Source organism: Tursiops truncatus, chromosome X (assembly GCF_011762595.2).
Source record: "Tursiops truncatus isolate mTurTru1 chromosome X, mTurTru1.mat.Y, whole genome shotgun sequence".
Classification (NCBI taxonomy): domain Eukaryota; kingdom Metazoa; phylum Chordata; class Mammalia; order Artiodactyla; family Delphinidae; genus Tursiops; species Tursiops truncatus.
The window spans coordinates 25,364,465-25,391,696 of NC_047055.1; the positions used below are offsets into that span (position 1 = coordinate 25,364,465).

General features: G+C 41.9%; 1 protein-coding gene across 2 annotated transcripts in view; it reads right to left on the reverse strand.

Annotated features, from left to right (window-relative positions):
* GRIA3 (glutamate ionotropic receptor AMPA type subunit 3) overlaps positions 1-27,232 on the reverse strand; it is a 291,796-nt gene that overhangs the window by 113,995 nt on the left and 150,569 nt on the right. The window lies entirely within an intron of this gene.

A 27,232-nucleotide genomic window follows, 5' to 3' on the forward strand; every position in this document is an offset into this window, starting at 1 on the left:
ATGGCTAGAGCAAATTACTTTTAAATAATCGACAAAGTGTTAGGTCATTTATATATAGTAAATCATAGTTAGTTGGGCCAGATTTCTTTTTGTTGCATTTTACTTTCAGGCATAGGATACAGGGAGAATTGCTAATACGAAAGTTAAAAATGTCAACAGCAAGGGAAGAAAGCTCTCTAAACTTCCAGGTCGGTGGCATCATTATCACTTAAAATAGATGGCAAAAGTGATGAAACTGATGATCCCTCACCCATGAACTGGATTTCTGTACTCAGCTGTTGAGCTGGAAAATGGGCTGAACTTTGCATACAAATTAGAAAATAGAATGTATGGTACATTTTTCTTTCTTTATCTGGAATGCTTAGGGAATAGAACACTCAAGGAATGGGGTTAATGTGATTTTTCAGGTTAATCAAGGTTGCTTTTGCTTATTGAAAACTTTTCTAGCAGAAGCAGTTGAGAAAAAAAAAACTTTTCTAAAATGCTTGCCTTCCTTTTCTTACCTTAATATGAAAGACTTGTGAACATCTGTACATCTTTTGGTGCTGAATGTGCCTTAAGGTAGTGGGGGAAGGGATTTTTCCCCTAGGGGTTATTTGGCAATGCCTGGAGACATCTTGATTGTCCCATCTAGGAGGGGTGACTGGTATCTAGTGAGTAGAGGCCAGAGATGCTGCTAAATGTCCTATAATGCACAGGGCAGTCCCCACAGCAAAGAACTATCCAGCCAAGAGTGTCAGTAGTGCCGAGATTGAGAAACCCTGCTTTAGGGTCATCACTCTTCTCATAATTTTCATGAGTAGCACTGTATTAATACTAAGCTTTACAGTTTACAAAGCGCATTTTTATTATCTCAAAATATGTAAGTGGATTGAATATTTTCCAACTAAATATATTGGTTGGCAGCTGAAAGGTTTTCACAGAATACCTGACATAAGCTTATTTCCTTATAGTTAAGCACAGCAAAAATTCTGGTTAATTGAAGATTTTATAAAATGTCATTGTTTTGAGTACTGACTGTACAGTACTGACTGTATGCAGGAGTGGGAGTGAGGAGGGGGATATGATAGAGGTTAAAGACACAACCAGAGGCACAACCAGGTTTTGTGCAGGCCTGAAGCTATTATCACTTTAAGAGCCTTCTTTAAGCAAAATAATACAAAATTATGAATACAGTATTTGGAATAAGACCTCAGAGAGAACCTGTGCAAGTAAGGGGCCATTAAACTTCATCATATATTCCTCTATGGACACAGCTGTCAAGGGTCTAAAAACAGTTTGAGAAAACAATGTACACATATCAAACCAGAACTATATATAAAAGGTCATAATGATAATATTAAAAACAATTGCCCTTAACTGAGTTCCTAGTATATGCCAGGCACTGCGCTAGGTGCTGTATTTAATCCCTAGAACAATCAAACAGATTAAGTATCATAAGTTTCATTTTACAGATGAGGTATCTCAACCAAAGAGAATTTAAGTAATTTACCCAAGGCCACACAGCTAAGAAATGCTAAAGCTGGAATTAGAACCTAGGTCTGTGTACCTCTAGAACCCACGCTCTTGGCAGTACATTACATGGTTTCTTAATATGTGCTAAATGTCAAATATCAAGAATTACTCTAGGTTCTCGGAGAAGAGGAAGAAGAGATGTCTAAGGCCTGCTGGGATGGATAGGGAAGGCTCCCGGGAGGAGATGAGGTTTAAGCTGGCCCAGAGGTGTGGAACCACATATTTAAATATCATGCTTATTTCAATTCATTTTAAGTACTGCGAGAGAGAGAAAGAGAGAGAGAGAGAGAGAGAGAGAGCGAGCGAGCGAGCGCTATTTTTGATTAATTTAAAATATGAGACACGTATCTGACTGATTATTTACGGAGGAAATGAAAGGTTAATGAATGTCTTGAGGAGGTGATTTCTCACACCACTGTGACACAAAATGAGCTGTTAGGTATCTGCTGGGATGTATTCTTCAGTGTCCGCTTGTGAGAAACATCCTTCCTGGTGATGTTTGTTAACTTTGATGGCAAGTTGGGACCGTACATTTGTTGAATTTTTAATTCCCTGAGAACCTTCAACATAATATAATCAGAGGGTTTTGAGTTCTGTTAGAAAAATGAGCATGATTCCTAAGGACATCTGGCAGAGCTTGGAGAGAAATAAAGAAGCAAGCCCAAAGGAAACAGAGTAAGTCTGTCTCACCAGAGGCAGGGTTTAGTGTTCTTCTGAGCATAAGAAAGGCAACAGGGAGCCACAGAAAACATAAGTGTTAGACGACCCCCGAAAGAGAACCCAGGAGCCCAGCCTTGTCACATACTCAGTTTGATTGTGGGCAAATCACTCAACTTTCTCCAGCCTCCATTTCCTTACCTGTAATCTGGGACCATGAGCCTGGCCTTTCCTATCTCAGCACTGTTGTCAGAATTAAACTGAATAACATCTACAGAAGTGTTTGGGATGTGCGTTATGTAATTGTGTGGGGTTAAATAACCGTGGAGAGAGGTCATTCACTAAGATAGTGTTTTTCAGGTTCAGAAAAACTTGGAGCTATTAGAATATCCCCTTTAATCCATGCCCAGATGGTCTGTGCAAAGCAAACTCACTTATTTGAAGGTAGCTCTCTCACAGCACTACCCTTTCAAAATTTAGTTTAAACTGGAAGAGGTGGGAAAGTTATCTAAAGGGAGGAGCCTCTGGGTGTCACAAAGCTGTTGTGTTAAAAGCCGTAGTTATTTCCTCATCCTCACTTTCAGTGCCTTCTTAACTCTTATTTAACATACAGTTCTTACCAATTTTGGTTTTCTAGTTCACAGTAAGTGAAAAGCTACACATTAGAAGGGGTGTGTATGGAGGGGGGTGGTGATATTAGACAGAGGCACATTAGCAGCAGAGGAAGTGACAAACTGACTTAAAGGGGAAGGAGGAGTCCCCCCCAAAAGCAGACAGCACTGTACTACGGCACAGTGTAATCATGGATGTTCATCCTGAGTGCCTGAGTCATCAGGGTATGGCTTATTGCGTTCAGTAATTTCTGCTGAAAAACCTAGGGAAATTATAATACATCCGAGGGAAGGTTTCCATCATAAATGCTCAAATTCCCGATACTTAAGAGAGTACATCTCAATTATCTTGAAATGTTACTCACGTAGGGCAGCAATGATTCTACTGATGTGAGCTAAGTGAGGCCTCACTGCCAAAAGTGTCATGTTTTGCTCCTGATCTTTCCTTTCTTTGAATTTTTGGTGCAGGGCTTATCAGAGTAGGGGTGGGCTGGGAGGCTTGTGCGTAACACGGTGCACAAAGGAACAAGTTAATGGGAGCGCTTCTTGTTCAGTTAGTCTTAAATCTTTTTTCTTTCCATCTGTTACAGATGAACAAGGCATAAATTGTACCCTCAGTTCTTTAATGACTTTGGTAACCAAGAGAATATTCAACTTTGCTTTTACAGTAATTATAATCGCTCTTTCTGAACTAGTTTCAGAACTTCAAGTATAAAAGCCGTTTTACCGTCTACTGTGTGAAATTTAAGGAGGAAATATCAAGCTCCCAGATCCATGTTGTGTGTTCACTGTGCCTTTGTCAGACTTGTTGGAGAAGATGGATAGCTTGATACGATGGTAGATATGATAAAGGCAATAAGGGAATATGTGTGAAATGTAGACAAAATTCATTGTTTTAAGGAGATTTAGTTTTACGCCCACAAATAGGGCGTAAAGAAATAATGCCACAATCCTCATTCACTGAAACTTAAACAGCAGATTCATTCACTGAACCATGCAGGTGGCAGAGCATTAAATTATTTGTTGAAGGTCAGGGAATCATAGTCTACCCATTTGCGGGAGACCTCCCTTTACTGACTCCTCCATCCACTTCTCTGTGAAATTGGGGGCTGGGTATCACTGAGCAGTTAAAAATAATTCAGAAGATGTTCAGCTGGTTTTCCAGAGGCCCTTTCTCTTCCAATTTAATGCTTAATCTAGACATTTTCGTAATTTTAGAAATCTGAAGTTAAATTCCTCCATGAGACTACTCGAGAGAGGCCCACAGACCCTTTGGGGGCAAAAGCATCTGTTTTTCTATGCTCATATTTAAAAAAAATATGTGTGTGGAAAAGTGTCTATGTTTTTTCCCTTAGATCCATCTGGTATGCAGATTAGGTTATTTGCAGACCTAAGTATCTCCATGTTTGGATTTTCTACATCGGTGCCAAAAAAGGATCTATGTATAATGATTGATCTTGCTTTGAGTACAGAACATTCCTTGCCGTTCACCTTAATCTGTTTCTCTTTGATTTAGGTACCCTGAGAACATGTGGTGGGCTGGGGGGAGAAATGAGGGAGGTTTCTGGTTTTAATTCACCAGATTTACCTGTTTATAGGTATTTTCTCTTTAAGAAAAAGCTATTAGACCACATTTTTTGGTGTGTGTTCAAAGAGAAGACATTTCTTCAGCGCCCCCCCTTCCCTTTTCTACTTCCTCAGCTACAAAAAGATACTGCTGTCCTACGGCAACCTATCTGATTTCAGCTGTGTTGGGAGTTAAGTGGTGGTAAGCTACAGAAATCAGCCTCAGAATATGCCAGACTTCCCAAAAGAAGTCTTCCATCAGATATGATAAAAGCCGTTCATTTTCTTGAGTGAAAACCCCGAGCTACTAAATTGCTTTGGTCTTAGGAAAAATATATCAGAAGTCCATTCCTTTAGAATTATTTTTCTAATAATCTCAATCTGCACACACACGCTCTCCAACCGAATGACAGTGCTTCATATTGCGGTCATCTCACTTGAATAAATGTGCTGGATGAGTGAGGCCGAGAAGAGACAATCACCCAAAGCCAGCCCAGTAGTGGGGGTGGCACAGATGGAAAACGAAAGGTTGAAGCTTTTCATAAAGAAGGAAAACGGGAGTATAACTGAGAAATCTCATCACTGTGTATACTGTCTTCAGGGGAAGCTTATGCAGAGAGAAGGCAACTGAATAGAAAATAAAATCTATTTTATCAAATCTAAAATTGTCAACTAAAATGCTAGGATGTGAAGATTAGAGGACAAGGATTTCACCAAAGAACATGTCTTTGGGAAGTTTCACTTCCCAGACTTCAATATGGCATTCACTAAGACGAATGGAGTATGCGGAAGATGTAAACAGTGGGAAAGGCAAAGAGAACATACAAATAAGAGGCAGTAAATGGCCACAAGTAAGTTAAAGGAGCAACAGATTATTCCTGCTCGTACGAATAAGGGACCATTTCAATGCATGTTGATCTTGGTGGGAACACCTCATTGTATTAGCCCTTAAACATCATTTCTCGAATTTCATTTCCTTACAAACTTCCTTAACAATCTGTGATCTATCCACATACCACAATACTATTATTTTCTTAATATTTATCTTTATAGCTACTCATTTACTTAAAGGTAGCGGTGTCCAAAGCAATAATATCCATGAAACTACATACAAGAAAATAAATACAACTGTGTGAAAATAGAATCTATTCATCCAGATGTCACTGAAAATCCTCTGGTGTACCATCAGGAGTGGTGGGTAATATTGCCTGAACGCAGTCGTGTCTTTAGGGAAGAGAATAAAGATCATGTCTTCCTGTCCAGATAAAATACGGTTAATTTGCCTTATGGTTCAAATCTTAAAAGAGTATCCCCATCTACTTTCAAAGGTTCACGAGTCTTATAAGGGAGCAAAATGATGGGCAGTCTGGGAGGTAGCAGATAATGCCTGGGACTGCATACAAATGACAAATGTGGAAGCTTACAAAGCCTTTCCTAAGGCAATTTCCATGTACTGCCCCACCTAGGAAGCCCAGCAGCTTTGATCAGCTAGAGTCCTTGGTCATAGTGCCAATAATAAATACTTAAAACATCTGGACCTTTCCATCAGCTAACTTCCTGTAATGTGATGCATTTCCAAACACTGTGTCTTTTCTTGGAGTATCTCATCTAGAAGGCCTTTCACAGCACCCTATTTTTATTTGGAAATAACTCTAGATGTTTTCTCCGGGAGGTGAGGTAGGGGTGATTTTAACTAGTATTCAACCTAGAATAATAGAGCAAAAAGCATATTAGTTTCTCTTCAACGTAGCCATATGTATGACTTTTGTAGTCTCTGCATTTTGCATTGGCTATCCCCCCAAATCAGCGATAATTTATTTTAAACAATACATTTAAAATAACAGTGTTCTTTATGCATACTTTTATGAAATTTACTGTCACCTATTTTATGTTCACACTTATAGCAACTTTTGTTTTAATATTTACAACCTTATTCTAAATATCAAGTTGTATCTTTTTTCTTTTCTCTGTAGATCTTACAAAATTGTTTGGGCCCAAAGCACTATAATCCTGAATTTCACGATCTACTTGAAGGACTGTATGAGTGGTAAGTAGAAGGCTTGGCAGTGCCACTAGACTCATTATTTGTATTTAAAAAAGAAAAAAAGGAAAGGCAACATCTGGCATGAGGCTGAGCAGTCACTCCAACATGTGTCTTTCCCAGCCACAGCCACTAGAGGATGGGTGGGATAACGCGGGACTTCTTCATTGGCCCAGGAGTCACAGTTTTCCATCTTTAGATATTTATCAGGATGAGCAACTCTAGTATCTCACCTGAAATGACACCTTATAGAATTGAAACTTGTAAGAGTCTAAAACTCTTTATAGATGTGATCTGAATCACCCTTAAAGCTTAGAACAAATAGGTATTTATTAAAGGTGATGTACTAGAAAGAGCCATGAACATTGAAGTCAGATGGTTCTGGATTCAAATCCTGCCAGTTACTTACTAGCTCCGTTACTGTGTGCAAAACTGAACCATGGACGGTTGGGTAGAGTTTTAGCGACCCAGGTTCAGCCCAGGATGTTGAGGCCTTCAAGTCAGGAAGGGAGAGGAACAAACATGGTGTGGGGATGTGTCGAATGAGATGTTCTCCTTAGAACTCCCTGATTTTGCCTCTGTGAATGCACTTTCTGTCCGTGCGATGCTTCCAACATTTGATACCCTAATCTGTGAAATTTTCTGTTGGCTGAAGGAAGCAAGTGAATGTGTTTTTATTTTCAAGTAAAAGTAAATATCTCTCAGAAACGCAGTGTGTTTCTCGGGCCTTTGGTTTTCAGGATAGTTGCTTACTTGGCAGGTTTCTCTCTCTTCTGGGAGCCATGTCATTTAAGTTTATCTCAACTTGCAAATGGATGACAAATGATAGAGGCTTAGTTCCTGGGAGGTAAAACACAGAATTCTCCTAATTCACAAATGTTTGGGCTGGTCTTTCACTCTGGCTATTTGAATTTCCATTCTCTTCTTCATCTGATAGCTCATCCACCTTTGTGATCACACTGACACGATAAACTATTGGTAGCTTGAAGTCAGCCATGGTGGAAGTATTTACACCACAGAAATCAGCCAACACTACAAATCAGGGCTTTTCCCCTCACCTTGAGAGCCAGTTTACCTGCATACCACTGGATTCAGAAGGAATATAGACTGAAGTCCCTAGTGGATGGAAGCGTTGTTTCTCTTAACCACATTCCATTCGTTTCTTCTTTCAGTGAACATTTGTTGAATGCCTGCTCTGTACCAATCCTGGGGCCAGACACGGGAGACAGAGGTCACCAAAACCTGGTCCCTAGCCTGGAGGGTCTCACCATTAGGGTAGGAAAGACTGCCAAGTTCACAGACAACTATAACCCAGCAGAAGTGTGAGAACAGAAATATGTACAGCAGACTGAGGAGAGAATGGTTAACTCATAACCTGTTAGAGATAGAAAGTACTTTGTCTCCAACTAAAGACCTAAAGAATTTTTTCCCTGTGGTTTTTATAAGTGGGAGCCTGACAAACAGGTGACTTAAAGAGAACGCTATTTTGAAAACAAAGAGAGATGTATTTCAGAGGGCTATTTCTCTTGATTTCAGGAGAGCCTTGTTGTTTCACAGTGCTTACACACTAGAGGGAAGATTTTTATTTGGACCAACTATAGGCATTTGTTGTGATGGTAAGCCAGGGCTGGCTCTATAAGAAATTGTGACTGAAATGATTCACTGGAAAAACTAAGTTAGAAGGGGTATCAATGGTTATACAGTAAATAAAAGGCGATCCGCTAAGGCCAATGCATCCCAGCTTTGCCAATTACAAGCTACGTAACCTTAGGCAAGTTACTTAAACTCTCAGTGTCAGTTTTCCATCTGTAAAACAGGGAATATAGTAGTTGAGAGGCAGCGAAGTAGGGTGGTCAAGAGTATAGGCTAGACTGCCTGGGTTTGGGTCCCTACTTTGCCCTTTTATAGCTGTGTGACTTTGGACAGTTAACTTAAACTCTCTGTTTCAATGTCCTCATTTGTCAAATGGGTCTATCATTAGCACCTACTTTACAGACTTGCAGTGAGGAATAAATGAAATAATGTATCTAAAGCTCTTAACGCAGTGCCCGATGCTTATCCTACCTATATTAGTTAGGTTTTCCCTGCCTTATTCCTATTGCAATGCTCCCTCCCTCTATCCTCCCCTGTGGCAATCACATCTATCCTTCAAGGCCCAGCTTATATGCAGCCTCTTCCATGAAGCCTTCCCTGATTTTATGTCCTCACTCTTAAAATGTAGAGAAATAGTTTCCTGCCACTATGGGGTGAGGGATTTGGAGAGGTATCAGAGCTTGTTGCAGAGGGGTATTGAGGACACTGGTTAGGATAGCACTGGGTTGGAGGCACAGGAAAGGAGCTGAGGTTTGCAGTTGGAGTTCAGGCGGATAAGCTGAACTGGGGGTTAACCAACAACAAAGTAACTCACATTGCTACCCTCCACCGCCCCTTCCTCTCCTGCCTGCATCATTGATCAAAACCATGAATTCAAACCACACAGAAACCGTTGCTCTGAAGATGTGTGTGGGGAGGTAGGGGATTGTTCTGCCCAGAGACAAAGGAGCACAGGCCATAACCTAATTTTTCATGTGTAGTCATCACAGTGTTTCTACCACAGGAGAGAACAGGGGCTGGGGCCGGGTGGCGAGAGGCGTGAGAGCAGAAATTCGGCAGGGTCAGGAAGGTGGATCTCTCCTCTGCATTATACGCCGTTGCTCAGGAGTCTCGGGCCGCCCCACTCTGACAGTAACAACTGGACTTGGCTCATCTACGCTTCATTTCAGGAGCAAGGAGGCATAGCTATTCCAGGCTTTCTCACTTGAGTCCGCAGAGGCCTTGGCTGTAGAGAGAACACTAAGGAACACCATTCACATTCCTGGTGGCTCAGCCTCGGGAATGTCTTAGGACAGTGTTTCTCAGAGTGGATGCTGTGTGGGTCAGCTGGAGAATCTGTGAAGATGCAAGCACCTGGGCACCCCTCTCTAGAGGTTCTGATCCACAAAGTCTAGGTGAGGGCCACGGAGGCTGCATGTTAACACTCAGATGATTCTGCTGCACACTGAACTCAAAGAACTGCCTTTCCATATGATAATAAATGCACTTTGAAAAGCTAACAGCAGGACTGTCAATGATGGATTCTCATGAAAACAGGTAGGAAGGGAGATATTGAGCTTACGGGGGTGCTCCCTTGGGGACCTCCCATGGGAAGCCGTGGGCAGGCAGGGGGCAGCCTGAGAACACCCACCCAGACTCCTGGGAAAGGTGCCAAAGGAGGAATTTCTCGGTAAACCCTGAGACAGAGATTTGAGGGTCAGTGGTTTAATTGGGAGTTGATTCCAGGATGTGCTGGCAGGGGAATGAGGACATGGGACAGCAAAGGGAAAGAAACCAGCACAGGTGCATGAATAAGCAGGGTGGGTCTGAGCCCTCTGGGAGTGGCGTGCCGCACGCCCACCTGAAGGGCCAGGAAGCTGAGGTCTGAGTCTTTCAATTCCCATTCACCACTGGCTGGTAGCTTCTGTCAGGAGGATTAATTCCTCCCCAACACTTCTGACTTGTCTGACTCTCAGGCTGAGAGAAAGTCTTCAAGTGGAGAATCGCATGTGTTTACAATAGGATGCCATTGGCATGTATGGAAACGGCTAGTGCCAAACATGGGTAGGGCACCAACAGCATCTGCTATAACTGCAGTGGCTTTATGTCACATATATTGTACTTTATCGTTTACATATTGCTTTGATATGCGTCACTGCAATTGATAAAAAAAAAATGAGGTGGGTAGTAAAACATGATGGTGGTGGGAGTGGCCTCTGGAGTCAGACCAACCTAGAACTGACCTAGTTCTTCCTCTTTGTAGCTGAGTGACCTTGGACAAGTCATTTTCCCTCGCTGATGCTCACTTTCCACATCTATAAAGTAGGGATCATAATGGCAGCTATTTCTTAAGGTTATTGTAAGGCCTAGATGCAGAAATGCAGAATTCCCAACAGAATGCCCATGATATTAGGGGATTCAACCAATATTCCTTCCCTTTCTTCCACCCCTCTCTCTCTTTACTCATCTTTTTCCCCACAGCACACAGCCCCAGTGTATGGCGCCAAGGTGGTGCTTAATAAATGTTTCTAACACGGAAGGCTTCAGTACACCCTGAAGAAAAGTCCACATTGCTTATGAGGCAGTAGACTGAAGGTGCCATTTAAAATAATATAAAATCTAGAAAAATGTACTGCGGGGATGGGCATTGAACAAGCTCAGATGCAAGGAAGGCTTCCGCCCTGGAGAGGAAGATGTCTTTTAGACTAGATTTTGAATGATGCAGGGGAACTGTTTTTGGCAGAGAGAAGGGAAGGAGGAGCCCAGGTGGGAAGATGCCCTGGACAAAGGCCTGGTGGTGGGACAGAGACAAACATAAGCTAACATTTATTGAGCACTTACTGTGTACAAGGCACTGTGTAAAGTGATTTTTGTACATGCTTTATTTCATCAAATCCTTACACAACCCTGCAAGTTAGGCACTACAATTAATTTCATCTTCCATGTTAGGAAATTGAAGCACAGAGAAGTTGGGCAACTTGCCTGAGGCCTTACAGGCAGAACATGATGGAGCCTGGAGTCAAAATCATATGTGTCTGACTCCAAGCCCAGTCACTAAGTGTTAGCGGCTATAATGATAGTTACGAATCATAAGAACTATCATTGTTTCTGTGGAATGATCAGCTCCCACCATGGATTCAATAAAGACTGAGTACCTACATTTATTATGTATTATTACCTAAGTACGGAGCAGTTATAGCCTCAATGTTCAGAAATTCTCCTTTATTGTGGAGCATCCTGGGAAATTCCCCTTTGGTTTCCCCTAAGTATTTCTCAAAGCCTTGGGCTTGGTTCATATGATTATGACTCCCATTTTCGATTCCCTATCAGCATATGACATGAGTTGTCATTGTTTAATCACAAGCTGCACTTGTGATAAATGTTGGATAATCAGAACAAAAGCACAGGAAAAATAATTAGAGGGAACCAAAGGGAAGAGGCTCACAGCCTTGAACAAGAGACTGTGTGAAGGTTTCTAAGACTCAGTCCCTGAAGCTCTGACAATGCATTTTGATCCTTGTCTTAATGCAAATGAATGACTCCATCAAATCATAGGCAGTTTGTCACAGTGCAGGTTATTTAGCTAGTTAATTAAAAGTCTGAATGAGCTGGTGCTTCTCTGCACTGGGCTCTGAAGATAACCAAACTGTGTTCTGACCAGGCAAGTTAATTTAAAATAAGTGACCTCAATTGGGTAATGGCTGCAAGTTCAAATTCGAGAATTGCTATAATTAGTCCCAGATGGATCTTAATTGTTCCTTCAGGAAACAGAGTGAGGAAGGGGGAAAGAGAAATGCCCAAGCCCCAAGTAGATGTTATTTGCCATATCTTTCAAAAGCAGGGGAGCTGACTGGGTTAGGGCATAGTTACGATGGTATAGCAAGACTTCCATTGCTGCTTTCCAAATGCATCCTTCTAGACGTAAAATGGGTGTAGCTGTTTTGGAAACAAGAACTAGAATTCAGCTCTCTTAATGATGTGATCTCAGGCAAGCTATTTAACCTTCTTATGTCTGTTTCTCATCTATGTAATGGAGAAAACACTATTAACCCTACCAATCTCAGAGGATGGAAGGAGATACTTTGCAAAACTGCTTTGAAAAAATATATATAAAGCTCTACAAGGCTGTATTTATTCTTGCTTTAATCCAGGCAAGTTTCATAATCAGAGACTTTTGATTTTAGAGTATAATACTACTCTAGGTGTGTTTCTCTTTTTATTTTTTCCTTCTACTCTGCCATAAACCGAGTACCTTCTGAACTGCACCCCTTGAGAGGTGAAAGGATCCCAGCAGGCAGTATGTTCAGCACCGTATCTGTGTGGTGGTACGCGATGTTCTCATTTCTTAGGAGGTGTGCCCGCAGAGCTGAAAATGATTTCAGCTTTGTGTGCTTTTGGGAGAAGTCAGAGAGCACACACACTTAGCATTTCTTTTTTATTACAAAATCGGATCCTTCTCCATTCATGTTAATATAAATCTTTGACTTGAAATTACATGCTGGTACAGCACTGTGGTACCACGAGGTTAGTGTAAGTCACAGTGAGGGCAGGATGGCTTTATCTTCTCTTATTTTTTTATGTGAATGCTTGGTTTCCCTTCACTGTTCTGATACATTCCAATTACACATATCTTCCCAAGCTCTGGAAGCCAAAGGTAATAAGAATTTGTACAATGATAAAGATAAATAAGCGACAAAATCATAACCCAGTACAAAGCCTTGGAAGACCAAGAACTTGACCATTTGGGGATGCACAAATAACTGCTTTTGAAGCTACTTTTCTTTCTGGATTCCACTTTTTAAAGGGAATCGTATTGTGAAGCCCGCTTGAGTCCCCCTTAATGGAATGTAAGCATCTAAGACAGAGATTTACAACCTATACCTACTGACAGTAATCGCAACTGTTTATCATTTAAGCCTAACCAAAACTCGTTAAAGGAGCTTGCTTTGAAATCAGAATCTGTGTTCTGCCTTGTTAGATGAGCCAAGCAAATAATGGAGTCATGTCTCCCAGAATTGCATTGCTATCAAAGGGCTGTGCCTTTTGCTGAAAAGAGTTTGAGGTCATAATGAACAAATAAACAAACAAAAAACCCTGGTTCCACATTACCCTTCATCGCTGGGAAACACCCATCCATGGGAGCTGCAGAAGGCACAGATTGGCAAGGCTTTTGCAAAGGTTTAAGCCATAGGCTGAGCAGTCGTTTCTACAAGTCTCCCTGGGGAGTTTATGTGGTGCACCATGAGTAAAAGCCGCCAATATGCAGCGCACACAGGACTGGGAATTATTCTCCAAGTGATAAACGTCCGGACTTTTCTCCCCCTGGAAAATGTCAAGAAGCTATTTATTTAATTCAACAGATATTTATTGACCACTTACTAGGTTCCAAACTGTTTTAGGTGCTGGGGATATGGCAGTGAACAAAACACAAAGCACCCTGCCCTCATGAAGCCTATATTTTAGTTTGGTTGTCTGGTGATCACTCCCTCCTGTGAATTCCTATATTGTTTCTACCTCTCATCCTTCCCTCAGACTACTAAGTATTTACCCAAACTAGGCATGTGTCCGGCCATCCCAGTAAGTCCTCGAGGGTAGGGCCCCAGTTTAAACTCATTAGTGTGTACATCATTCAACACGGTGCCCTGTAGGCAGGTGTTCAGTCAGTGTTTGTGGATGATGAGAAAGAAGACAACTCCAAATACAAGGAAAAAGGATGAGAATTTATATTAACTTCAAATGTTATCTTTCTGGTTTAGTATGTTTTCTTACCAGACTCTTAACCTAAACACTAATTCCAGGCAGTTGGGTGGGAAGTGGGATGGGGGTGAGAAGGCAGGTGGCCTTTTCAGGGGAACCCATATGTAGCTATCTATTTGGTCCCTGTATTGGCATAGTCTTGGGTGGTGTGGCACAAGGAAGATGGACATTGGAATCAGATCTGGGTTCGAATCTGTGTTTTTTCACTCACTACTTGTATGGCCACTATGTATTAGTCCCTCTCTCGGCACCTCAGTTTCTTCATTGTAAAATGATGGGATAGTTTAATTGCTAAGCAGAACCTTCTCGTTTCAGATATCAAGTTACTGTATTTCCTAGTGGAAAAAATTCTGTTTCTTGAGGATCAAAAGTCATGATGAAAGGTAGAGTCGTGTTCTGGTCAATATAGCCTATCTTCTTTTTTTTTTTTTTTTTTTTGCGGTACGCGGGCCTCTCACTGTTGTGGCCTCTCCCGTTGCGGAGCACAGGCTCCGGACGCGCAGGCTCAGCGGCCATGGCTCACGGGCCCAGCCGCTCCGCGGCATGTGGGATGTTCCTGGACCGGGGCACGAACCCGGCAGGCGGACTCTCAGCCACTGCGCCACGAGGGAAGCCCAGCTTATCTTCTTACTGGTATCAGGTTTCAACCATTCTGCTTTATGACGTCTGAGTTATTCTCAGTTTCCTAATTGGCACTGCTTATTAGCATTCACTCTGACAAGTGAGCTTGTCATACCTATGCAAATATAAATTTCCACCCCCTTCCACCAACCCAGGTGAACTATTGGCCCCTGAAGACTCAGTTCAACAAATCATCAGGAGAAAGCCTCCCTGGTCTCCGAGTCAGGCATGTTTCTTGTGCGTTCCCATTAGGATCTGTGTTCCCCTCTGTCATTGCCCTTAGACCTGATCATCTGTTTACTTCCTGCTTCCCTACTAACCCACGAGCTCCTTGAGGGCTGCAACAATGTCTTATTTGTTTTTCACTTTTTCTTTAAACTTATTACTAGCTCTTATCCAGGACAACAGACACAGACAGCATGGATAGGAATGTCTTACTTTCAAGGACAGCTTAAAACAGTCTCTTTACATTTCAGCAGTTCTACTGGAAAGGATTGTGCATAAGAGCCTTCTGTTTCCTTTTTTCATGCAGTTGAGAAGATAAAACCATTCACTCGTTTCTGCCACTTCAAATATTATTCTTATTTATGTAGATTCTATGAAGAGGACATTTGAGTAGCGGGTCCTTTCCAGTTTCCACAAAGAATCGAGTCTGTACTAGTCCTCTTTATGCAAAAAAAGTCTTTGTTAGATGTGTTGAGTTCTGCTGCAGTGAGATTGCAAACGAAACCATCCCCATCTTCCTCTGGAGTATGGTAAAGGGAAATTCATCTCCATCTGACAACTCTTCAGCTGAGCTCTCTGAGCAAAGCCAGTAATATGGAACTCATGAAAACAGTTTGAAGACTGAGCAGCTTTCTCTATATGTGGAGAAACCGTACCATTTTCTCTTGGCTCCTAAATCCTCCAGTACCTGGACCATTATTAACATTGCTCTTTTTCTTTAAAAATAGAGTTTGATGGTGAGATTATCATGCATGCATTCTTGACATGAGTTAAGAAAGTGAAGAGAATGAGTTGTAGGTCGCTGAGTGGTAGGGACCATAAAAGGAAGTGGCTAGGATTTCACGTGTATTGTTTTTTGGGGTGTTGAGGTCACTGCCTGTAATTCAGCAAGCAAGATGTTGTGGTGGAGGCTGCAGTGTACCGAATCACTGGGGAAGACTACTACTGGGAAGTTGTCTCGGGCAAAAAGTGCCCTCCTACTTAGTTTCAACATTTCATAATTGGTGTTTTAGCTTCAACAGGTTGGGTGTGAGAAGCAGCCCCTAACTCTTCTGGGGAGGAGAATGAACAACATTACCCCTCCCTAATGAAAGCAAATGCCTGAGGATTCAGGGATGGGTCTTCTGCTACCTGTTATCAAGGGAACTAATGTAGGAGAGTTAATGGCTCTGTTGGGAGATGCGCTTTCCCGCCACTCCTTGCAACTCTCTCTGAGCAGCTGGTGGTGGTTGCCATGGACACCAAGTAGCAAATGGGCTAGGGTCAGAGTTTGAAGGATTGTGGCTGTGCTTGAGTGGGTGAGACTGAAATTAAGTTAATGTATGTACAAATAAGATGTGTTTCTTTCCGCTGTGCCTTTGAGAAAATGGCAACCAAGCGGTCTGTCAAGCAGCAATTGATTTGATATTGGCCAGGGAAGAGGGAGGAGAAGCAATTTATTGAGTAGGAGGTTCTCAAGTTAAGCACAGGCAGTAGTTTGAAATAGGTCAAGGGAAGTGAAAAGGGCTCTCAGAGCTGCTGAAGAGATAGTAATGATGGAAAGGCACTTAAGAATCGCCATTAAGAAGCTTTCTATAGTATCTTCTTAGACTGTCCATTGCTTCAGGGTCCCTGGATCCTCATTTCTTAATCTAAGACCGAGTATTACTGAGATTTCACTCCATTTGGTTCTGCGCTCTTATTTACCTCTGCAAGTATATGTGTGTGTGTGTGTGTGTGTGTGTGTGTGTGTGTGTGTGTGTGTGTGTGTCTTTTAGATAGCATTGTTTCAAATCAGTTCACCCACTTTTCCCTTTTCTATGTCCCCATTCTTAAGATGGGTGGGCACACTTTCTGCCAATGCTGAGCTGTGAAAGAGACTGCACCCTTCCTGCCCCTGTCCTCAATAATGATCCAGTTACAGCTAGAGCCAAAATTTCCACTGTTGGGACAATGAAAAGCATGGAAACAATTTAAGTGAAAGCACAGAAGTTTGAATACAGCACTCTTGTTTATGACCAGTTAACCCCACTATGGTAGGACAGTCCTGTTTGGCCCACAAAACCATAATCAAAGCACTTGCCACCCTCTTGGTAGCACTCCCAAATCCAAACCTTTAAGAAGATCATAGAAAAGTAACAGCACACCGTCAAAGACAATATGAAGACTCCAAATATCTGGGGAGCATGTCCTAACCACCAAACTCTTCTCTTACTCCACCACGTCAGTCTCCCTCTCTTGAGACCCGCCTCAGATTACAGAAGGAGCTTAAATGCTCTGAGTTTTCAGGCTCGGTGACCACACGGTCCTTTCTTTGTTCATTTTCTCCTCCTTAAGAAATGAGGTGCAGTGACTCTAATTATAATGCTTGATATTTGTGGACTTGCCAGGGATTCTCTCCAGGGAATCTTCGAATACCTTAGAGAAATTGTCTGATTCATCTTAATGTCATTCTGGTAATGTCATTCAGGGAAGGCTTTTTCTGTTTTATGGCTAGGATGACGAGAGGTGACTTGGCGGTTGCAAGGTCACCCAGGGATCTTGAGATAGAACTCAGCCGCCTTTCTGGTCTTTGGCCTATAGTGCTAGATGACTTCAGAAGATATTTGTCAATTGCTATTCTTTTGCAGAGTAGGGTGTTGGCTGTATGTGTGCATCTGGAAGGCTGCTTGGTAGTTATATATATTTTTCAAAAGGTTGGACAGAGAACAGTGGTGTCTGACTACTAATCCCTTCCACTTTAGCTCTACCTCTAGTGACATGACGTAATTACCACCAGTCTCCCCAAGCCCTGGCCCAGGCCCGTTGAATTGTGCCCCTCACTTGTCAATTTGTTATAACCTTTGGGCAGAGACAAGTCTGACCCTGTCAAATCTGGACAGAAAGAAAGTTGCTCCAACAAGGGTGGGATTGATTTGACTAAAAGATCCAGGTGGGTGGTTGGTAACAATGGCATCAAACTGATCGAGGGCTCTTTCCCACCCTCAGTCTCATCAGAGTTCAGACCTTGGCATGGATCCGTCAGTGGCCTTTGCCCTTCCGTGTTAGTGCAGTAAAGAACTCTAGTGTGCACATTTTGTTTTATTTTTTGTTACCACACTTATTTTGCATCGGCTTGGTGTCTCTCTGTAAGGGAGTCTAGAGGTCTCAATTATTTAAAATATAAGCGTCCTGTGGCAATGTGAGCTTGAATGATAAGTAGCTTTTGTGTTGCTGTTGTAAACTGTGGTTCTTGCAGCCCTTATGAAACCGTTTGTTACAGCATCTGTTAGAATCTAGGACAAGACTCCTGTAATCAGGCAGCTGTGTGATGAACCTTCTAATTGCTATATTTTTGTTGCTCTTAATCTGGGAAATTTTCCTAATAAAGCTGGATGATGATTCTAAAAAAATCATTAATGTTTACAAGCCAGTAACTCTAACCCACAGGACCTTGTCAACCTCTCGGTGCCTGCAAAGGCTTAACTGGGACACTCACAGTGTCAGCCATATAAAGGAACAGGTGTCAGGGTGTTTTCCTCCCATGCCAATTGAAAACATATTCATGGCCTGTGGAGGGATAAAATAGTTATCTATGGTTAATGTTTCCTTTCTTTCTATTTTTTTTAAAGAATGGATCTGAGGTCCCACTTGATCTAAGTGATGAGATTAACTCAAATCAAAGGAGGGTATTTGTATTTTATTTTTCCATTTGAATTGGTTCATATTTTTATAATTTTAGAATAAGGTACCAGCCTTGGTCCTAAAATGTTGGTGTTAATGGGTGGGAGAGAAGGTCTTTTGACTTAATAAATCTTTACTGCAATCTACTCTACTTTTCTACGTGCACAGGGCATCCAAGCAAGATTTTCAGTCAGCAAAGAAACATTCAGTGATGGTCACTAGCCTGGAAATCTGAGAAAGCAGGAAAGCTGAGTCACACATTTTTAGATACTCATCATACTCTGCCTTCCAGAATTATTGCGTTGCCGTATCACCCCTACTACTGTAGCATGGAAAACCTGTCCTCTCCCCCTCCCACCATATCTAGCACTGGGTATGGTAAAATGGCTCAGGACTCAATCAGTAGTTCTTGAATTGAATTTCTTACCTTGTTTTTCACAGCACTGGGAAGCATAGCCTGTTGGGATGGGAAGGGACCATCATATTCAACACAGTTATTTTTACAGTTTAGGAAATGGAGGCACAGAGCGGTAGGGTGACTTTTCGAAGTCATACAGCTTGGGGCTAGCACCTAGGTCTCCTGCCTCAAGACTTCCGTACTCTGCTTTATAAAAATCCAGGATGTTTCCAGTCATCCCAAGGACTCTCGTGAGGTTCCCTAATGAAAATTTATTTGAATTTGCATTTATTTTTTAAAGTAAAACCTCCAAACCGCATAGGAAATAATCAAGCATATAATGAGGTATTACAGTTTTTAAAAATGGGAGAAGGGGAGGGAACTGTTGGTTGAACAGGAGCATTTCCTTTTTGAGACCAAAGTGTCTAGCATCTGAAATAAACAAGAGTCTTGCTGTTTCAAAGTAAGGATCTTGAATGAGTTTTTTCTCTTTATTTTCCCAGAGGGGATTTGCTTCTAAATATTCAGGAAGCCAGTCTAGTGTGAAGTATGACCAGAGAATCAGACCGTCCTTTTTAATAAGCCAGAGATTAAAATCTCTAAATATAGAATACTGACGTCTGCTACTAACTCTTAGGATAAATATCTTTGCATTTTCGGGAACAAGTTTATTTAAGGCTGCCAGTGAGTGTTAAAATCACCTAACATGTTGAAGGTTTTTACTGCAAGTACAGGGTCCTACTCACTTAGAGTCTGGAGAATGGTAGGCTGGACTTCAGAGAAACCACATCTGCAGTGAGCATCTTTAAGAAATCCAACCATAGGTTTTGCTTTTTTGGGGACACTGTTCTGCAATTTTGCGGTGCGTTTCTGCTTCAGAATGTTTATTAGGGTAGTCTGAGATATGTTAAGTAATAGGATTAAATCACCACGTCATTAGGGTAAGAAATAGAGACCACTGGACACCGTGATCGGTGAGGTAAGAAAAAGGGTCCCTGAAAGGGATGAATGAGGCAACCAATTGATAGAGAGAAGCCTGGAATGGCTGGAGGTGGGGAAGGAAATGGTACATCTAGTAACATACAGTAAGAGATGAAGGAAGGCCGGTGGGTATGCTTCGCTATGTATTCGTCTATGTCTGGAAGCATGCCCATTAGGAGACTGGGGAGCAGGGAAAGCAAAGAGGAATGGGATCTCTTTTTTTACATATGGGCCTGAACGTGTGCCTGGGAGAAGAAGATGGAGAGGCATAGGTCTTAGAAAGCCTTTGACCTCACATTTTATGATTTCATGATTAGTTTACTCATGTACAAAAATAAGCTGCAGGCTTTTCTGATTCCTTTTATTCTACAGCATGTATGTACCTAGACTTGATTATATTATTTTACATTTGGTGAGGTGTTGTTCTCTAACTTGATTCACCTTGCTAGGGGCTGTTACAAATTTTAAAAAGGGAAGAAAGAACGAGAAATTTTGTTTCTCCTAATAGTGCCCAGTATAGTACTCTGAATATAAGCCCTTGTGTGATGTTAATCTCAGAACAGTTGACTGGCCCTTGTCTGGGGAATTTTCCCTGTAAATTATAATACCTGTTCTAGAGGTCTGATACCTTTGCCTTCCTTCTTTTTCGTGAGTTGCCTCTTTCGTGATTATGCAGTGATTTCTTAGGTGGCTAGGCAATTTTATCCACTCCAAGAGGTCCTACTCTGTATGGCATCTTGTTTCTCTGTCATGCGGGTATGGCCTCAGATTGCCCTTTGAAATCCAGGTAAGTAACACCTGCCAAATCCCCTACCTGTGTTTGTCTTTTGAAGATTCTGAAAGACGTCTCCTTCAGTCCACCTGTAGACACAGGCTGGTAAATAAATGGCATCCTGCTTTGGTTCAGGGGGTCTCCAGTGTAGCTGTACTGTCTCCTATCTAGTATGCAGCCCACCATATAATGTGACTATCGTGGAGCACACAGACCTAAGTGTGAAGTATAGAGCCACTACTACGTGGTGGTGGAAAAGTGTTTAAGTCTCAGCTTCTAACCATGCCTCTGAAAGCAGGTCTCTAGAAGAACTTTGGAATGCTAAGTATAGAGAATCTTTCTTAGACAACCTCTAGTGTTGAAAAGGATCTGACCAGACATATGGTGGGTTGTGGCGATGGGCACAGAAAGGAGGAGGAGAAATCTGAGTAACTTACTTCTCTGTCGCTGCCCCTTCAGACCTCTAATTTATCCTAACCATGTCCCCTAACCATGTCCATCTTCTTTTTTTGACTTTGGGTAGGGTGAAAGGGAATATCTATGGAATAAAGCAAAAAATGCAAGAGCATCGGGAAGATTCTCTGGAGGAGCTTGTACCCACCCCTGAGAGAGAGAAGTAGGATAAAAATCTCCCGGTTCACTCGCTATCCCAGTTCTACCAGATACTTGATTAACTTTCCCTAGCATTTAAGCTAGTCAGAGATTCCATTACTGTGCAGAAGCACCCTCCTCAACCCTGCCTCACCAGGCAAACATCACGATAGGTGATTGGAAGAGCTACGTTCACACTGAATGAGACTATTCAGAAAAAACCTACTCTCCAGGAATAAATTGGACATTTTGACAGGGGCATTTATGTTCTTAGGCCATGAGAGAGACAGGAGCAGGCTCACCCCTAACATTTTGGGGGCCCACAGCAAGAGTACAAATGGAGGACTGCATACCACACACCTAAATGTTACAAAGTCCAAAAGCAAGATATGCCTTGGCCTGGTCTGTGTATCCACCTGTCAACCTAACTAAAGAGATAAACTGAGGTAAGCTCAAACTACGAGAAATTGAGTTTCTTTGGAAATAGTAGAGAAACTGCAGTTCAGGAAATACAAACTGTAGCAAGCTACAGAGGACTCTGTTGAGGGTTTGGGGTGGGCTGCATTTATGGGCAAGGAGAACAAAGAGGGGAGCACAAGAGGGGAACTTGTCCAACCAGAGCACAAGCAGTAAGTTCACTGGCTTGAGGACGGTAGGAGATCCTTGGCGGAAGCTCGTTGTCGGGAGATAAGGCTTGGAGGTCTGTAAATTAGGCACTTATGGGAAATCAGTCTCTCAGTTCTTGAGTTTCATTTTCCTGAGGACACACACGTGAGATTCTCTAGCTCATATACCCTGTTGGGGCAGGGTAGGGCAGGGTGGGGTGGAAGCTGGGCCCAGGGCTCAGAACTCCTGGGTGGACACTGGATCTACCTGAAAGCAGGATGGGGTGGACCTGTCAAGTTCTCCAAGAAGCCAAGGACAGTAAGTTCCCCAATCCCAACGGCTCACTTTTCTGACTTGGAGTTGCCGAGCAATTCTACGTGTCTGCCCAAACTCTCATTCAAGTAGTATACAGGGAGGGAGTGCAGTTATCTGGAAAAACGTATCTGCCAGACCCCTTCACTTAGAGGGATTTGGGGAGGCCAATTTTAAACAAAATTAGCCATTTTTCTCTGGTTTCCTGTGGCATGAGTTGTCATTTTCTCCTTCACTGCCCCTGCCCTTGACCCCATGTGCCTTTTTGCTCTGATCTGGGAGCCCAGTTTGGCTTATGTGTCCTTTTTCTTTCTCCCCATGATGTTCAACCAGCTACTAACCTTTCAAAAACTCTGAAGACCAAAAAGAAAAAAAAGTCTTTGCGTTCCAGTGTTTATGATATCAGGGGCCCTCTGAAGCGTGGAGCTCGAGGCGGTAGTCCTTATCACCTGGGTTTAAGGGTGATACTGGGTGCTCAAGTCTAGTGGCCCAGAAAAGCTGAGCACCCGCCCCAAATACTTACCCTATGGGCATTTATGCTTTTCCAGAACCAGTCTTATTTTAGGCTTGCTTTTCCAGGAGTTAATGGAGGGAAGGGGAGTTGTACCTTCCGGACTTTGCCAGTTACCTTCAAGTTATTCCCTAGTAAGGGAAGGAGGAAATGCGCAACCCCTAGGGCAGTTTTCGGTAAAATCATGAAGATTGTGGTTCTTTATCTGAGAATGAACGCACGCGGATGGAAATTCTAGGTGTACGTACATATCACTCTGAGAAAGCACCCTCTCAACTTACTCCTACTCCTGTGGGGCCCCTTGCAGTTAGATTGTTTTCAAGCCACAAGTGAATGAACCTGGGTGGGTTTAAGGGGCACATTTTCAATTCCGTGTGTTAATGGAATATGTCAAGCGGAGAAAACATCTGTGAAATTCTTGTTGTCTAACAATGCTTGTTGTAAACAGAGCAGCTGCTCCAGGTTTCATCAGGACGCTTATCTCTTATCACCTCTGCTGAATCCATTCCGATTGAAAGCCTCTGTCAGATGCAGGGCTGAGGAGTCTAGTGATTAACAGCATTTGGAGCCGGCTTCCCTGGGTTCAAACTCTAGCTCCACCAATTATTAGCCGTATGACCTCTAAGTCTCAATTCCTCCATCTGTTAAATGGAGATAATATTCCCATCTGCCTTTTAGGGCTAATATGAGGATTAACTCACATGAGATATAGAAATGGGCCCGTATCCGCCCACATTGATTAAAATAGTATCTGGAACATTGTAAGCACTTAATACATACTTGTTATTAAAAATACCCAGTTGTCATATGTAGCTCAAGGCTGTAGTGTCTTTAATTATTTTAAGTGACGCTGAAAAATCTGGTTAATTCTCAGATAGTCCTTGGGCTTATCAATCAATGTGTCTTACCCATTATTACACTGGAGAAAAACCAGGTTGTCTAGCATGCTAAACATATTAGTGAGAACTCAGCATAGCTCAAGTCTTAGACTTTGTTCTCATGATAAGACCTTAGACTGAGCTGATATCTTGGAAGATCCATGAGGACACTGTTCTTGAACAGCAGTCCCTAAATAACTCATCTTCATAAGCACAAAAACCTACCACTCATGAGCAAATAGCTATGGTTACCAGTTATTAAGTGCCTACTGGGTGCCAAGCACTGTGCCAGGTGCTCTCCCCATGCTACCTTGTTTGAGCCTCCCAATTCATGAGGATCCCATGAAGGGAAGGTAGTGGAATAGTCTTTTAAGATGAGAAAATTGAGCCTCAAAAAATTGTCACTTTCCTCAATGTCATGCAACAGGGAGGTGAGGGAGCTAGGATTTGAAGTCACGTCTGTTTGATTCCCAAGTTTATGTTTATTCAACCATACCACACAACGTTCCAAGAAGAGAAGATGATACCCTCAAACCGTCATATGGACTGGCAAGTCAGCTCAATGTTGCACAAGGATCGTTGAGAGTAAGGGCTGAGACAGAGTGGGAGCAAAAAGGGGAGAGGAACTGGACAGTGCCAGTATGTGCTGAGTGGAGGGTGAAGCAAGGAGACGACATAAGCCTCTAACGTTTTTATTTCACTTGACTGACGTCTAGCCATTGGCGACAGTGCTGTAAGTGACCAAAAGGGCTAGGCATATTTTGGAGTGAGCAGTGTGTCCTTTGTGTTATAGCCTTATACTTTACAAGGGCCCCTAATATTGTTCATCTTGTTTAAACTGTTATCTTTAGAAACTTGACTTACTAACTTGGATGTTTCGTTTCTTAAAATGACTGTTTTTGAAGTGACAGTCAAGGTCCAATGAAAGGAACTTAAGAGATTGACCTGCTTCAGGATTCTGTCCTTAAGAAGCACTACTTTCCATGAGGAGGTGATTTTAGCTCGAAATATTTCTGGGGGAAATCAGACTTTCTATATTTTTTCTGCACAGCACATTGAAACATATTGGTTTGGACTCCATTAAGTTTGCATATGCTATAATTCAAGCAGGGGCTATGCTGAGATTTACCTTTGAATTATCTATGGAAAAAATAAAAACATGGTAAAGACCGAAGGGGGGGACTTCCCTGGTGGTCCAGTGGTTAAGACACTGCGCTTCCACTGCAGGCGCGGGGGTGAGGGTGGGGTGCACGGGTTCAATCCCTGGCCCTGGTGGGGGAACTAAGATCCCACATGCTGCATGGTGAGGCCAAAAAAAAAAAAAAAAACAGGGAAAAGATATCCAATGAATAGGCAATTAGGAAATATTGTTACCTATTTAATAAAATAAGTCTTCTATAAGGATATTTACTTATCAACACAGAGGATTAACTTGGAATACTTGTATATTCCTGAAAACAATCTTAAAACTATTCTAGAACTGACTATTCTAATTCAGAATGGCCTCACATTCATATAGCCCTAGCTGGTGAGATTTTTTTTTTTTAACATCCTTATTGGAGTATAATTGCTTTACAATGTTGTGTTAGTTTCTGCTGTATAACAAAGTGAATCAGCGATATGTATACATATATCCCCATATCCCCTCCCTCTTGCATCTCCCTCCCACCCTCCCTATCCCACCCCTCTAGGTGGTCACAAAGCACCGAGCTGATCTCCCTGTGCTATGCGGCTGCTTCCCACTAGCTATCTGTTTTACGTTTGGTAGTGTGTATATGTCCATGCCACTCTCATTTCGTCCCTAGCTGGTGAGCTTTTACTTTCCTCCAGTTTCCTCTCTCCTGTAATGAGTACTTTCTGATGCTGACACTCTCCCTAGTCTAGTTAAGCTTATTTGCTCTGGTACGGTCCTCAGGCCTGCAGAACGGTTGGTCAGTGCTCTCTTTATGATAACTCTTTATACTTGAGGATAGTAATTAAACTGCCTCTTGGGTCTCTTTCACCAGGGTAAACAACGCCAGCTCATTTAGCCTTTCCTCATAGGCCCTATTTTCTAATGCTTTTATCGTTTTTTGCTGAGCTTCTCAGGATCTTGTCCAATCGCTTTTCAATTGTTCTAAGATGTAACCTGATGAACGGGCCTAATCTAGGGTTTGGCATTGGCTAAATATTTAATAAATGACTTAAAATTAAGGAAGATGGTTTAGTGCAGGCGTAAGAGCACTGGACTAGGAGTCAGAAGACTTGAGTTTCGTCCTTGCTCTGCCACTTACTAGGATTGGGCAGAGAGCCACATTTGGACAAATCATCTAAATGTCTCTAAGCATCAATTTATCCATCAATTTATCATCTGTAAATTTAGGATAAACACATCTGCCCTGCCTGCCTCCCATAGTGAGGCTCAAATGAAATAATCTATGTGAAAACCCTTTGTTTAGCATCAAAGCACGATGTAAACACTATGTGTCAGGAAATTTTCTGAATGCTTTGCATATATTAACTCACTGAGGTACAGTTAACATTTCCATTTTACAACCAGGAAATGGAGGCTCAGAGAGTTAAGTAACTGGCTCTAGGTCACACAGCTAGTAAGTGACAGAATCCATGCAGATAAATATTAAACATCCAACAGAGACATTCATTTTATGGGGCCTGACCTTCAAAAGCAGTCCACAGGTAGACACACCACTGGGATGGGGGATCTATTCAGTCATGGGTAGATAACTCTATGAGAGGCAACTTTTTCAAAAGTGAATGTTTAGGTTGGTCATTGAAGAAGGGCAGCTGTCCACCAGTGGGGGGCCTCATGAATACAACACAGTAATAGGAATGCTGTATCAGGTCAGGTCAATGGTTCATTCTTCCTAGGACACCTAAATCTTCCTATGGAAAGTGCTCTTAATTCTTGGATTCAAGATCTGCAGTTTCTAAATATTCTCTATGAGTTCTGACAACCCTTCATGGTTTCAACTGTCTCTAGCTCTGCCCTTTTGTGTGTTAATTCTTGCAGCTATAAGTTTGGAATACTTTCCTCATAGATTAACTGTTAAGGAGAAATATTAAAGACAGAATAGCACCTAATTGAATCTTTTTCCGGCTGCGGTCTGAAGAGTTGAAAGAGATTTTAAAAAAAAAGAGCTTTGGAAAGAAACATTGGAATAATTTTGATTTACCTCATAAATGTTTGAACATTCATAGCGAAAATTAGAACTTAAATCATGAAATGGGGAGGTTATGCTATATAGTAGTATATTGAAAACCTGCTTATATTTGAAAAATTGTACCATATTGAGGTCTTTGCATTAACACCATTAGATATAGAATACAATATGAATTTACTTTATGCCAAAATCTCATCTATAGGGAATAGGGTTGTAGTGGTGTAACAGGTTCTTCTACCTCAAATAGTTGCACGAAGTATCATTTTATGGGAGACTATAGACGTTGCCTTCCATGAAAATAAACTCAAAGTTGAAAATACCTTTGGAGGATGGGAGCATTTTGGGGGAGGACTTGATACTATTTGAGTTATAAATGTTATCTTTCTAACTAGAATCTGTAGAGTGAATTACGATGTTTGTCAAGAATGGTTGGGAACCAATAAGAAAAAGTGGGTATCTCTGTATCTTAGTAGTCAATTTATTTAAAAAAAAGTTTACTCTAAAGAAATATTATGTTGAATTTGTTGCTTTTAATAATTCATTTAGTGAGAAATCTATTTTTATATAAAGAAATAAATTTTGGCAAATTCATGATATCAGAACAAGCTTGAGCACAGAGCTACCATCTTAAACCTTTGAGAAAATGTGTACTTTAATAATCACATCATGTGGCGGTAGGCACCATTTTGCCTCTTGATGGAAGCACAGCAAAATCACAGTAGAACTTACTGAAGTGTGCTCGTTCAATAATCGTCCATCTAGCCATTCATCCACCCATCCATCTTTCCATCCAACACGGTGTGCCAGGTACCCTAC